Source organism: Anabrus simplex, chromosome 11 (genome assembly GCF_040414725.1).
Source record: "Anabrus simplex isolate iqAnaSimp1 chromosome 11, ASM4041472v1, whole genome shotgun sequence".
NCBI classification, from domain to species: Eukaryota; Metazoa; Arthropoda; class Insecta; order Orthoptera; family Tettigoniidae; genus Anabrus; species Anabrus simplex.
This window is the reverse complement of record NC_090275.1, coordinates 19,335,477-19,351,298: the sequence shown is the minus strand read 5'-3', so window position 1 is coordinate 19,351,298 and position 15,822 is coordinate 19,335,477.

The window sequence follows — 15,822 nt, the reverse complement described above, 5'->3', positions numbered from 1 at the left end:
GCCGTCGGGAAACGAAAATCCCTTCGAGATATCAAATATTCGCGTTATGGACGTTCTAGTCATAGAAGTTTCACTGTATAAAAGTGTAAAAATGGTGCAGAAGTCTTTGGAATTGTTATCTAATAATAAAATATCTCAGCTAATATTTAAAAAGTATATGTCTATATTTATTGTTCCATGTTAGTTACGTGATGTTACGTGATGTTACGTGATTTGGCTGCATCCTGTTAGCTGCACGCTGCTGTTCACGGTATTCTCAGGGGCAAGATCGGTCAGTCGTAAGCGGTTAGCGCTAGCCTTTGGTTCGAGGAGCCTTGGGTTAGATTCCCGGGCGGGTCGGGGATTTTAACCTTAACCTTAATTGGTGAATTTCACTGGTTCGGGGGTTGATCTTAACACTCTAAGTGTGCCTATTTCAATGTAAGTTTCACTTCATCATGCTGTTTCATATATATATAAACAATCAGATTATGACTCGGGATTAGAGGGCGGATTCACATGCACTAAAAACAGCTAAATCTGTACTCATACCAGGTTGCTCACCTGCCTCGTACTTTCCACGTATAAGTGTCTCGTATGCAGTAATGACGAATGGGTTGCCTAATTGCTGGTTTACAAAGGAGCGCTACAACGTGCTGTATTGCAGATGTGAAACAAATAAGTCATTTTACTCCACACGTTTTGGAACAAGCTGCATGTGTAAATACGCCAAGGACGCACAAAATAAAGTGTAATAATTAGGGTGAGGATTTTTAAGCACTAAAATATCCAAAATAGGTAGACAAATATGCACTTAAATATCGCAAAATAGGCACTAAAATGGCAAAAGTGGCCACTAAAATCCAACCCGAATATACCATCTCCTTAATAAATATTTCAAAATACTCAGCATATGTGAATCATGCCACTTCGTTCTCAGTTAAACGTTCTACGCCAAGGAACAAGTGGTCAACAAAACCAGGAAGAGGTAAAAGTTATTATTATTATTATTATTATTATTATTATTATTATTATTATTATTATTATTATTATTATTATTATTATTACGGAGTTATCCGTGGTAGTTAGAGGTGAAAGAAGGTGCTGGGATGAATAGGTTTCAATATACGAAATTAAAGTTAATTTAAAATTTAACAAGGTTATACACTGACTGAGCAAATGCAACACCAAGAAGGAGTGGTTCAAAAGGGATGAAAGTTGGGGAAAAAACAGAGACGGCACGGACGAATAATTGATGTTTATTTCAAACCGATATGCAGGTTACACAATGCGCACGGCATCGACTCAGTAGGATGTAGGACCACCGCGAGCGGCGATGCACGCAGAAACACGTCGAGGTACAGAGTCAATAAGAGTGCGGATGGTGTCCTGAGGGATGGTTCTCCATTCTCTGTCAACCATTTGCCACAGTTGGTCGTCCGTACGAGGCTGGGGCAGAGTTTGCAAACGGCGTCCAATGAGATCCCACACGTGTTCGATTGGTGAGAGATCCAGAGAGTACGCTGGCCACGGAAGCATCTGTACACCTCGTAGAGCCTGTTGGGAGATGCGAGCAGTGTGTGGGCGGGCATTATCCTGCTGAAACAGAGCATTGGGCAGCCCCTGAAGGTACGGGAGTGCCACCGGCCGCAGCACATGCTGCACGTAGCGGTGGGCATTTAACGTGCCTTGAATACGCACTAGAGGTGACGTGGAATCATACGCAATAGCGCCCCAAACCATGATGCCGCGTTGTCTAGCGGTAGGGCGCTCCACAGTTACTGCCGGATTTGACCTTTCTCCACGCCGACGCCACACTCGTCTGCGGAGACTATCACTGACAGAACAGAAGCGTGACTCATCGGAGAACACGACGTTCCGCCATTCCCTCATCCAAGTCGCTCTAGCCCGGCACCATGCCAGGCGTGCACGTCTATGCTGTGGAGTCAATGGTAGTCTTCTGAGCGGACGCCGGGAGTGCAGGCCTCCTTCAACCAATCGACGGGAAATTGTTCTGGTCGATATTGGAACAGCCAGGGTGTCTTGCACATGCTGAAGAATGGCGGTTGACGTGGCGTGCGGGGCTGCCACCGCTTGGCGGCGGATGCGCCGATCCTCGCGTGCTGACGTCACTCGGGCTGCGCCTGGACCCCTCGCACGTGCCACATGTCCCTGCGCCAACCATCTTCGCCACAGGCGCTGCACCGTGGACACATCCCTATGGGTATCGGCTGCGATTTGACGAAGCGACCAACGTGCCCTTCTCAGCCCGATCACCATACCCCTCGTAAAGTTGTCTGTCTGCTGGAAATGCCTCCGTTGACGACGGCCTGGCATTCTTAGCTATACACGTGTCCTGTGGCACACGACAACACGTTCTACAATGACTGTCGGCTGAGAATTCACGGTACGAAGTGGGCCATTCGCCAACGCCGTGTCCCATTTATCGTTCGCTACGTGCGCAGCACAGCGGCGCATTTCACATCATGAGCATACCTCAGTGACGTCAGTCTACCCTGCAATTGGCATAAAGTTCTGACCACTCCTTCTTGGTGTTGCATTTGCTCTGTCAGTCAGTGTATTTTCTTTTTAAGATCAAGAAATAACAAATATAACAGGTACTCAGTAGCCTAGCAACAAATCGAGCACGTACAATTACAATGTTACAGGATTTGGACTCCGAGAGCCAGACACATAATTCTTGAGCAATTAGCCCAACTTTAGCCAGATACCAGGTTTGACAAAGGGGCAGAAAACCCCAATCATGCCCAGGAGCTCTTGCTCCCAATTACACAGTAAAGCCTCCTCGAGGCACGCAGAAACATTTTTGTTTGGAAGAGCAACCCGCTCTCAAAGTTCCAGCCTATCAAAGGCCACACCAAACTCCACCTTCAAGTTGACCTCCAAGCACATGAAAACAGGGGTAAAAATACCCAACCTACTGAGGCCTACTCAATAAAGAAACAGGACAATTACATGGCCTCCAAAATACCAACTTGAGAGGAGGCGTCCTTGCACTCCTAATACACTTTATTTAAAACCTATTTGGCACTAGGCCGCATATGCAAGGGCTAATCCCATACTAAAGAGGTAACACGATAGGAAAACTTATTACATTACGAAACGAAGAAAAATGGTTGAGAAAACGTAGTCACCTCAAAAATAATGTGAAAGGGAGCTCGAGAGGGTCAGGCACTCTCTATCCCAATTTGTAGTTTAAAGAGATAGAATTTATACCAAGAGTCTTTTACATTTTCGAGGAAAGTTACATGGTAAGAGGTATCGAACCTGCCCCGAGAGTTAAACTGCTGAGCAAACCAGAAAAGAAGTTATTAAAAGGCCATTACCTTATTGAAGAACTGCTGCCCGACGAAAGAGGCGCTTCCCGCCCCCTGCTACATAATTTACACAATGATAGATGTTACTGAAGTGGCGCAGAGACCCGAAAATCAGCAGTTTATATACCCTCGCGGAACATTCGAGACCTTTCATGAATGATAACACCCGCCCACAAGTATTTTATTGGACGGCCAAAACATTACAAGTTAAAACTGAAGAAGACATCTAGGATTGGTGGAAAATTAATTACAAAAAATATTCATTGGTCGAATTCAAAACTGGCGGAAAGAGAAGGGTTATACAGCCAACCTAAACAATGACTGAAAGAAATTTAACAAAGAACAAACTTATCCATACTAAAATTCTTCAAAAAAAAGTTCTTTCACTTCGCACTAGGATGCACCGTTGTATTTCTTCAGTAGTGCCATCTAGAAGAGAATGTTCACACTTCTCACTACAGAGAAAACAAAAATAAATCGAAAAAGACACAGTTCAGAACTCTTCAAAATTTACAGATAGCGACATCTTCTGATAACCTTTAGAATTAACATGGTTGTTAGAGTTCAGGCTTCCTCCAGTAGAGGAGTTTCAACTGGCGCAAAGTTTGAATTAGCGGCGCGGAGGTGTACCGCCTGGTACAATTATTATTATTATTATTATTATTATTATTATTATTATTATTATTATTATTATTGTTACCGTGTTTTGGTGGTAGTTATGCATGAAAGAAGGTGCTGGGTGGTGAATAGGTCTCATGCTACTAAAGTGAAATTAATTTTAAAATTTAACAAGGTTATATTTTCTTTTCAAAATTAGGTAACAACAAATAGAACAGGTACTTAGTAGCCGAAACACAATTGAAAAATACATTTACATAGGTACCCCATTTGGGGCTTCAAAAGTCAGAAACATAATTCTTGGGCAATCAGCTCAGTTTTACCCCAAACACAATTTTAACAGAGGGGCAGAAAACCCCATTCATACCTAGGAGCCCTTGCTCCAAATTACACTGAAAAGCCTCCTCGAGGCATACAATATACCATTTTCAAAAGAGCCACTCGCTCTCAATTTTAAGCCTCTCCCAGGCCACACCAAACTCCACCTTTAAGCTGTCCTCAAAGGACATATACACAGGGGTAAAATACCCAACCTACTGAGGTCTATTAAATGACAAGAAGGTTAATACATGACCTCTAAAATACAATTTGAGGGGAGGCGAACTTGCACTCCTAATACACTTTGTTTAAGACCTACTTGGCCTTAGGCCGTTAGTGCAAGGGCTAATCCCATACTACAGAGGTGACTTAAGAAAATAACAATTTACATTACATTACGGAAGAATTGGTTGAGAAAATAAGTTCACCTCCAGACAATGTGAGTGGGAGCTCGAGAGGGTTAGCACTCTCTACCCCAGTATGTAGCTTTACAAGAGAATAGATGAAAAGAGAAGTTACATTTTAGGAAAAGGTTACATAGTGGAACGCTTAGGACCCGCCCCGAAAGTTAAACTGCTGAGCTAGCAAAGAAAGAATTTATTAATCGGCCATTACCTTGTTGCTGACCGCTGCCGAGGAAAGAGGCGCTTCCCGCCTCCTGCTATGTACTTAATACACTGAAAGATGGAACAGAAGTGGCCGAGAGACCCAAAAATCAGCAGTTTAAATACTCTCGCGGAAGTTTCTAGGCGTTAGGGGAATGAAAACACCCTCCCACAAACACTTTATTGGGTAGGACACAGCAACATATTCAAGTTGGGGGAAGATACATCTGATTGGATAGAAATTAATTTAAGAAATTCGGGATTGGTTAGGTTCAACACAAGGGGAAAGAAGGGGTGAATATTGCCAACTTAAACAATGACTGAAAGAAATTTAACAAAGAACAAACTCTTGAAATTAAATTTTCTCCAACAAAATAGTTCTTTGACTCCGCACTAGGTTGCACTATTGTTGATCTTCAGTAGTGTCCTCTAGGAGAGAAAGTTTACACTTCTTACTTCAAGCGAAACAAAAACACATCAAAAATGACACAGTTCAAAAACTCAAAATTTTCCACGTGGTGACATCTTCTGAGAAGGTAAAGAATTAACAGCGTAGATAAAGTTCAGACTTCCTCCAGCAGAGGAGTTTCACCTGGCGCAATTTTTAAATTAGCGGCGTGGAGGTGTACCGCCCGGTACAATTATTATTATTATTATTATTATTATTATTATTATTATTATTATTATTATTATTATTATTAAAATAATAATATAGTTGAAGACTCTGTTATCTCTTCCAGACAATAATTATGTTAACAGGACACCTCAAATGAATCTTAATCAGCATTTATGTTACAATGGACAACCAAATACTTTTCCACATTTTGAACAGTGAAACTTTTTCTTTTGCGGGCTAATATATTCTTAAATTGAGTAAATGACCTTTACACTTGACGTGAGGTCAGGGGACAGTCTGTAAGAGCAGCTAGCTCTGCTGGGGTGAAATCTGGTGATGGTGGTGTTACGTCGTCGCCTGCGAGAACAGCATTTAACTGTGAAATTTGGCACTGATCTCATCCATCGTTCCATTAAAGTTAGCAATGGTCTCCTCCATCTCACAAAAAATCTGCACAGTATACACAAGAGGTAATTCTTTCTGTTCTAGCTTTATTCTGGAAGGTAGTTATTCCAACTTGGAACTGGTAAGGGAAACTAATATAGTAGAGATGGGTGAAAAAAGGACGATTTTAAACACTTAATGTTTGTTGTTTTAGACACTTACCATGCAAATGTTTTCATATAGGCATTAATGGACAAAAACAGGCATTTATTCGCACGGTAGAGCCCATGTATTTCCTTGACAAATCGACTGAAACAGACTTTATACTTATGAGCCTACAATTCTGGGTTGAGGATTAAAATAGAAATTTATGACGAAATCCTCGCCTTAGTAATAACTCGTTGATTTATACACTTACAGGACTTCCTCTCTACCAAAGGCCTCCTAGCATATGGTATGTGCCGTGAACGGTCCATTAACTACTAATTGCAACTGTGTTCGGCAAAACACGTATACGGAAAGTAGGCGACTATTTGGAAACTCCTGCCCATACCGTCTGCGTGCTTCGGCTGCATTCCGACCAGATTCTACACGGATTAACATTATTTGTGTGTATTTGTCGTTGCTGAACACACCCACTTGCCATTGTCGATTTGTTGACAGCAACTGTACCAAATACCAGCCTACTGCTATGCGTTCCAAAAGGAGGCTTACTAACTTAAAGGGGCGCATTAGACGGGTAGCGCTGAGGAACTTGCAGTGAGCGGCCGTCCGGTTGTTATCTCTTCATATTCGGTCGGAAATAAATTGTGAAAATCAGTTGTTAGACATCCCACTCATCTTTTAGTGCATGCGGAACACTTGTGAGTAGAAAGTACGTCGTTGATGGGCACTATTGGACACTGCAAACTTCTATTTTTCGTTCTATAATGAATGTTGGTTCTCCATATATCCACTGCTGAAACAGAATTCATTTAACTGTTTTTTCTGTTGGCATGATTTATAGTGTTTACAGGTCTTCATACAAGGAAGAAATGAAAGTATAGGTTATACTGTAGATCCAACATGCTGGTGGCTCCTACAAGCTCCCAATGCACTGAACAGGCTTGCCAACGTCGGTGCTTTATACACAGCCATGGTCAAGATTGGTTAGGTTCGGTTAGTGACAAGACCATAGGAGCGAATAAGATGCTGGCAATTCTTTAGTTTCAGGCTGCCACGATTTTCATTCTTCTGTATAAGAATGCATTTTGGGGCGGGTGGGTTTGTACCTGGCAAGCATCGAGGAAGGATGACTCCTTTCTGCTACTTGAGGCATCCGAACCGGATACTAAAGCGCCAACGGAATATACTTCCGCATTGTCAAGCACTTCTTAATATTGTTGACTGTCAGCAACAATGTATTGTAAAGGTTTACGCCGCGACGGCGAATGGTTTTAATTTCTTTGCATTGTTGTTCGTTCGTAATCTGTTTACTCTCCAGGGTCGGTTTTTCCCTCGGACTCAGCGAGGGATCCCACCTCTACCGCCTTAAGGGCAGTGTCCTGGAGATTCAGACTTTGGGTCAGGGATACAACTGGGGAGAATGACCAGTACCTCGCCCAGGCGGCCTCGCCTGCTATGCTGTACAGGGGCCTTGTGGAGGGATGGGAAGATTGGATTGGACAGGCAAGGAAGAGGGAAGGAAGCGGCTGTGGCCTTAAGTGAGGTACCATCCCGGCATTTGCCTGGAGGAGAAGTGGGAAACCACGGAAAACCACTTCCAGGATGGCTGAGGTGGGAATCGAACCCACCTCTACTCAGTTGACCTCCCGAGGCTGAGTGGACCCCGTTCCAGCCCTCGTACCACTTTTCAAATTTCGTGACAGAGCCGGGAATCGAACCCGGACCTCCGGGGGTGGCAGCTAATCACGCTAACCACTACACCACAGAGGCGGACTGCATTGTTGTACCGATTTGAATATCAGTATACAGTATATGCGTTGTTTTGTACAAAATAGTAGTAACAATTGCAATTATTCATTTATATGCTCGTATGTTAAGAATATGCCCGTATAACGTATATATGCATTTATATGCACAATAAAACTTAGCAATTCGATTTTTAATGATATCACTTGCCTTTATTTATCATGGGCATAGTATATTTTGAAACCAAAGATGCAGATATGCCAAAATCCGCCCGTTACTTATGACAATATAGGCTGGATAAATGACGAAAACCGAAAGCCAAAATTACAACAAAAAATGTTCGCCTGGGTGCAACCGTAGCATCTTTTTCGCTGTGCGGATGAAGTCGAACACCATGATGTTTCTGCGGGACTCTAGCACATACGTAGTTAAATCGAGGTAAATCCTGAAGAATTGAGGTAAACAGTTTAACAAGCGCTAGCAGTTGTTCGTCATCGGACTGAGAAGGCTGCAAACCTGACTCATACGTAGAGAATATTAGTAAGAAGAGGTCTGTCCGGTTCCTTGGATGAATGGTCAGCGTCGTGGATTTCAGTTCAGACGGCCCCGGTTCGATTCCCGGTTGTTGCGTATAGTTAATTCCTATGACTCTGGGATTGTGTGATTGTCCCAACACATTCCTATTTATATTCACGCTATCAGTCACCTCAGACCGAGCGACTTGGCCGTACGGGAAGACCTATCTGCGTCGGTGCGACATTAAAAATCACAAAGAAACACGCAATAGTGAATAAATCTCTCCACATAGGGGTGGCGTAAAAATCGGGCCACATCCACATTCATGCCGCCACTGTTATAGGCTAGTTTTCTTTTGGAATGTTATTTGAACCGAAACATGGCCATATGCCATAGCACCAATCATGAGGACACCCTCACGTCAAGGATATGAAACTATCATCTGTACTCCTGGTCTGAGAAGCGGTGGATAGCTTCATGGTTGAATTCGTAACTCTTAATTCCATACTAGTACAGAAGTCAAGCAAATGCTTCTCACTCCTATTAGCTTCCATATCCTCCCCAGGTTTACCCATCACGCTCTCATTACTTTCAGTTCTGTTTCCAACTCTCTCATTGAAATCGTCCATTAGCAGTATCCTATCCTTGCTGTTGACTGCCTACGATGCCACTCGGTGCTTCATAAAACTTGTCATCTTCCTCCTCATTTGCACTCTCACATGGTGAATAGACTGAGACAATTTTCGTCCTCATTCCTCTAACTGCTAAATCTACCTTCATCATTCGCTCATTTACGAGAATACAGACTATATTTCGTGCAGTAGTATTCGTTATGAATGGCCTTACCCCACATTCTGCTCTTCCCTTTTTAACACCTGTTAAGAACACGTTGTAATATCATCGTTATCTCCCCTTATCTGAATATCATTCATTCATGCAAACGCATCCTCTTTGTTGACTCAGACAGTTCTTTCTTTCTTTCTTTCGTTCATAACCTCCATTAAAATTGATAGCTCCCCATTTCGTTCGCAAAGTTGTTTCCGAGGAGTCCCTCGCGTGTCGAATGGGAGTCTGTTACCCCCATAGGTCCGAGGCGTGCTTAAAATGTTCTTTGCCGTGCGTGTAGAGGCGCGCGACTGTGAGCTTGCATCCGGGAGATAGTAGGTTCGAATCCCACTATCGGCAGCCCTGAAGATGGTTTTCCGTAGTTTCCCATTTTCACACCAGGCAAATGCTGGGGCTGTACCTTAATCAAGGCCACGGCCGCTTCCTTCCAACTCCTACGCCTTTCCCATCCCATCGTCGCCATAAGACCTATCTGTGTCGGTGCGACGTAAAGCCGCTAGCAAAAAAAAAAAAAAAGCGTTCTGAGCGTGCTGGGTGAAAATTCTGAGAATCCGGATGCTATCCTACTTACGCCTTGTCCCGGCGAGAATCTTTCCTCTAGTAGGTTTTGGGACCACCGTTGGATTGTATAGTCCTAGCCGTGTGAGCACCAGGAGGGCCATGCCGCAGAGTATGTGCCATAGTAGCTCTCAGTACCACTTACTAGGCCACTTAGCCGTTCCCCATGGTTCAGGAACTAGGACGTGCCGGCGGTTATACAAACTACGAATCAATAGTAATATTATTATTGTTGTTATAGTCATCTTTTGTACTGGATTAATTCTCTACCTCCTTGTCATTTTCCAACCCTGCGAGATATTTCCCTACGACACTGCTGTGGGTTTGGGTCGACGTACATATGTAAACAATATTATTTTAGGTGCATGACGAGAAAAACAAGATCGTCTTAAAAACCTGCTGCTTCTTGCAACATCATGCACAAACACCAGCTTTGAAGAGCTGGTAAACAAAAAAGACATTCGAAAGTCTCATTAAAAACGAAAGCCTGTTTTGTTGCCTGTCAGTACTATCAATGTGGAATACTGTAATTTGTAGGTTTTCTAATCTTTTCCTTCTTGGATGTTTACTTATTATGCTAATAAATTATTCATTAAATATATAGGGTTCATTAAAATTGGTATTGGTTTAATTCAGATGTAAAATTCTATATCTTTTCCTGCAAAATAGTATATTCTGTTCCCGCAGAAATCATTAGAAACGCACAATGTTAAAGATTTTCATCACGTTTGGCTGGAAGGAGAGGGTTGCAATAAGTTGGATTGACACGTTCGAAATTCGGAACATAGAAAGTAGCACGCTGTATGTTGCGGGTTGGCCAAACCTTTGAGACCGATAACCCTCTGTAGATATATATATTCCACCGGTCGGTTCCGCTACATTCAGAATGGGTCTGCGTTACCTATGAGTAGTACCACTTTATGAGAAACACCACGGGTGTGGCTGGCGCCCGTGATTAGTACCAGTATGTGAAGAAAACCATGGGTCTGCGTTGCCTGAGAATAGTACCATTATGTGAGGAACACCATGGGTCTGTGTTGCCTGTGGGCGTTACCATAATGTGTGATACACCGTGGGTCTACATTGACTATGTTTAGTAGCACTATGTGAGCTACACCACGAGTATACGTGGGCTGTGGTTAGTTCCACAAAGTGAGGAAAACCATCATATGTGTCTGCGTTGCTTGTGAGTAGTACCCTTACGTACGAAACACCATGCGTTTGGGTTACCTGTGAGTGGTCCAGTTGTATGTGACATACTATGGGTCTGCATAATTTGTGATTAGTACGACCATGCGAGAAGCACAATGAGTGTACGTTACCTGTGATTAGTACAATTAAGAGGGGCTGGTGACCAGGATTTTGGACCCCTTTAGATAGTATCATCCCAGTAATTAAGGGCTTGTGAATTGGATCCACTGATAGTTTTTGTTTCACGATCATTTTCTTCATCACCGTTCGATTTAGATTCTAGTTAGTGGATACATTTTTGTTCTAATTTTAATTTCGTTCGCCTCATGCCATCAGGGGCCGATCACTTAGCTGTTAGCCCCCTCTAAACAACAAACATCATCATCATATCAATTAATACAAAACTAGGTATTACATGCATATGATGCATGTTAATGACAGATATGGAATATTGGGGTATTACCTATTACGGTACATTTTTATATATCTGCTGGGGCTGTGGAAGCTGACATTCCCAACACAACGGCATGTAGCGGGTACATTTTTATATATCTGCTGGGGCTGTGGAAGCTGACATTCCCAACACAACGGCATGTAGCGTTCGGCTCAAACTTCTCTCTTTTTTTAAATTTGGCTTTACGTCACGCCGACACAGATAGGACTTATGGCGACAATACAATAGGAAAGGCCTAGGAATGGGAAGGGAGCGGCCGTCGCCTTAATTAAGGTACAGCTCCAGGATTATTCTGGTGTGGAAATGGGAAACCACGGAAAATTATATTCAGGGCTGCCAATAGTGGCGCTCGAACTCACTATTTCCCGAATGCAAGCTCACAGCCGCGCGCCCCCAACTGAACGGCCAACTCGCCCCCTCTCTCCCTTCACCGTGCTTTCCCTCCTATAGTTTCTTACTGTGTGAAGTACCCCCTATATTATTTCATGCTCCTTTTTTACTCCTTCGCTTTCTCTGAGCAAATTTTACGATATCCTTTTCTTAATTCGACCTGGAATTTTTATGTGTGTGTCTCTCTCTATCTCCTCCGCCTTCGACCTCGTATTTTTCTTCAGTCACTTTATGAATTTATGTTTGTGCCGTGTTGTTCTCTAGAAAAGCTCTTCGTGGAGGTATTCGAGCCTTAACGTGTGAAACGGCAGTGTCAGCGAGTTTCAAAAAACCTTTTTTACTGTATTTGATGTGTATATTATTAAAAATGTATGAGGAGAAAGGAAACGAAAAGCTGTTCGCTGCTTTCATGAAATTGGAGAGGCTTTTTTATGGTACATCAACAGTACTTCAATTTCATCAGTTTGAGAGATCAGGGGAGGGTAGACTCGACAAAACAACGTTCCAGTCTTGTTGCCACACTTTGCACTCCGGTATTAAATTTGACTGGATTTTAGCGATTGCTTACACAAGTGTCTTGGAATCATTAATGCCACATTATCTGGTATTTTATGAAATGTTAAACTGAACGCTCAAGCAAAGTTGAGGATACGTATGGTAAGAATTAGGAATAATTTTTATTTTATCGGGCGAGTTGGCTGTGCCGTTAGGGGCAGCTCTGAAGATGGTTGTCCGTGGTTTCCCATTTTCACACCAGGCAATGCTGGGGCTATAGCTGAATTAAGACCACGGCCGGTTCCTTCCCACTCTTTGGTCTTTTCTATTCCGTCGTCGCCCTAAGACCTATCTGTGTCGATGCGACGTAAAGCCAATTGCACTCGTAAGATCAATTTTGTAGTCTTCTTCCTGACTTTTTCCCAATCATCTAAGATCAGCACTTTGTATGAATTTGGCACAGTTTTACGGTCGGATGCATTCCCTGATGGCATTCCTATGTGGAAAATGTCTTCACTATTGCCTGTTTCTGTGGTACTTAGTAGTATAATGTGTTGTATACAGTGTGGTCGGAAATGATGTGAACCGAATATATGACCGTTAGAGAGTTGGTAATACTGATAAATAATTTGAAAAAAAATAATTCGGTATCTCTTGCCGATCTCATTTTATCAGCTGCTGAAGTTAGCCAATCAGATCACTTCGCGGGCGAATTCAAATGGGCTTTGTGAGGCGCTGTTGCTAGATCTGCACCTGTCTTGGTCGGGCTTGAGAGTCATGCCGAGAAATGAGCATCAAACACTCACACACCATGGGTTTCAGCCAATGCCATCGTAGCGCGCTTGCTGTTGGCCGAGCCTTATCAGCAGGGAGGTCCAGACTGCACGGCCTCGTACAATCGCGATCACAAGTATTCCGTGTGGAAAAGGAAACAGGTAACGTTTGCGCGAAGACTTTGGCCAACCTTGAGGATGAAGGAGAAGTAACCAAGGCAACGTCACATGTGTTCGTCTTCCAGGAGGTGTCGCTTGCGACGTTGCGCACTCAAAGATCACTCCCAACTCCATTTTCTCGGGAACTGATTAAGATGTTTCTATCGTTAAACACTCTGGCTACATTAGCTTTTGTTAATCAAGGAAAACAATTAACTCTAATTTAATTGCGATGAAGTGTGCACGATGTAATCCCACTCCAATATATGGCATTTTACTGTTTGATCAGTGCTGCCAATAACTTCATAGGAACGGTTTCCCAAACGCCTTTGCGTCTCTGATAATCATAATTATTTAATACCAGGTTATTTTTACTTTGGATTTTGAGGATAATATTAATAATAATAATTATTATTTAACAGGGCCTATATTGACGAAAATAAGGGCCATTCTTTCTTACAGTGATTGAGCGCGATGCCATTTGATAATGAAGTCATAGTCGAGACCGCTAATATTTCAGCCACACTTCGCACACAAAAATTACAAAGAAACTGGATAATTTGACCCTCAATGAGTTGACATACACATTACGTCTGTTGCCTTGAAGGAGCCGTGTGGTTCCTCCTTTCATTCCCCCGTCGAGCCTGTGGGACGTGTGGGCAGGTGGGGAGGCAAGTACCTTCCCCTGAGCGTGTGTTTCGTTTATGTTAGATATCCTCGTACTTCGTTTTCTTCACCTCCCCTCACTCTTCAGATGTGTGCATGTGTTAACGCGTCTAATGGATGTGACCATTGAGAGAGAGTGTGTAAACAGGTACTGGGCGGTTCGAGGGCTGTACTGAATTTTTGCCTGAAATGAATATTTCTGGTCACGAGACACTAAATATTTCGAGTGTATAAAACAGCCTGGCATGTTCACGATGATGATTATACTTAGTAACAGCACTCAGTTCATACGTAAATAATATTTCACCTTTAATACAGTGCGTCGGGCCTACACATTAGTGCGATCAACAGCTTCTCGTTCATGCCAAACGATGCTTGCGGCGCGTGGTGTTGAAAAATGGAACTACATTCTCTGGCCCCGTGTCAGGACAATGGAGCCTTATGGAAGTTCCAACACTTGATAATTTACTCGCCCTGGCATAACTTTCGAGAACTGAGACATGGGGTGTTATGCAAATTGGCTGCTATACTTTTATTCGTATAGATCTAACTAGAGAGCTGCCTCAGGGGCTCACAGTTTGTAACTACGACCCATTAGTTTTATCAGCCTAACTTTTGGGAATTGATGCAGGGGCTACTATGCAAGGTAGCCGCTGTACATTGCTTATGTTAGACTAACTTTAAGGAGCTGTGCTACCGCTCATCCCTCTAACCAGATGCCCTTCATAACTTTAGTCTAGCACAGGGGCTAGTGGTGTGGCCGACTTGTTGAAGACAAGTACTATAGCAGTGCATTGCGCACCCTTGAACATAATGTGAACCCGGAAAAGTGGAGCAGTATTTAATACAAGAGTATTCATTTTTCTGTTTTAAGACCCAGGGAGGAGACGTAGTACGGGCCACCTTTTGTGCTACACGTTGTGGTGTTAAGACACTAGCAAGTACGTAAGACGGAATGTGGGGAGTTAAAAAGTATAACAATAGACATTCAGTGACTCATCTGGTGAATGAGAACGTCCTTTGCGTCATCGGTCTACCATGTCGTAACGCTAATCTCTTCTCTCACACCACTGAAGGACATAGAGAGTCTCCTTCACAGGACTTAAAAGTCATTTATACAACATAGTAATTGCCTTCTCTACGCTGACGATTTGAAGATCTTTAAGGTGGCAAATAGTGAGTTGACCGAATAAGTGACCGTGCAGCTGTGAGCTTGCATTCGGGGGATAGTGGGTTCGAACCCCACTGTCGGCAGCCCTGAAGATGGTAATCCATGGTTTCCCATTTTCAAACCAGGAAAATGCTAGGGCTGTACCTTAATTAAGGCCACGGCCGCTTCCTCTCTACTCCTAGCCATTTCCTATCCCATCGTCACCATATGACTTATCTGTGTCGGTGTGACATAAAGCAAATAAAAATAATAAACAAATAGTGAGTTGGACTCTTTAAGTTGCTACAGCCTGACTAAACCCCTCTAAGCAACTGGTGTCAGTTGGCTGCTTGATTTGAGTACTTCAAAATATAATGCAGTTACATTTTCGCGTAAATTGGAACCAGTAAAGCACCCTCACCATTTATGCAATTTTCAAATAGCTTGTGTGAATGAAATAAATTTTCTTGGCGTGATAGATTCAAACTGTTACGGTCTTTCCTTCGAGAAATATTTAGACAGGATTTTTAGGGAAGGGCTTAAATTACTTGCCAATCTGAAAAGAAACTATGCCGAATTTGTTTCTCCTAGAACTCTGATAACTTTGTTTTGCACTCTAATCAGGCCATGGTTACAATACTCTTGCGAGGTGTGGCTACCTTCTCAGCAGTATTTAATACAAAATTTGGAAAGAGTCCAAATAAGGCTCATGAAATGGGTCAGCTACAAAGGATTGGGTATTTCTTTCTCTTCGTCCGATTACGAGTTTTTTTTTTTTTTTTTTTTTTTTTTTTTGTGAGTCTATGAGTATGAGGACATTGCACTCGCGCCGCAGATGTGCCAATGCCCTCTTCT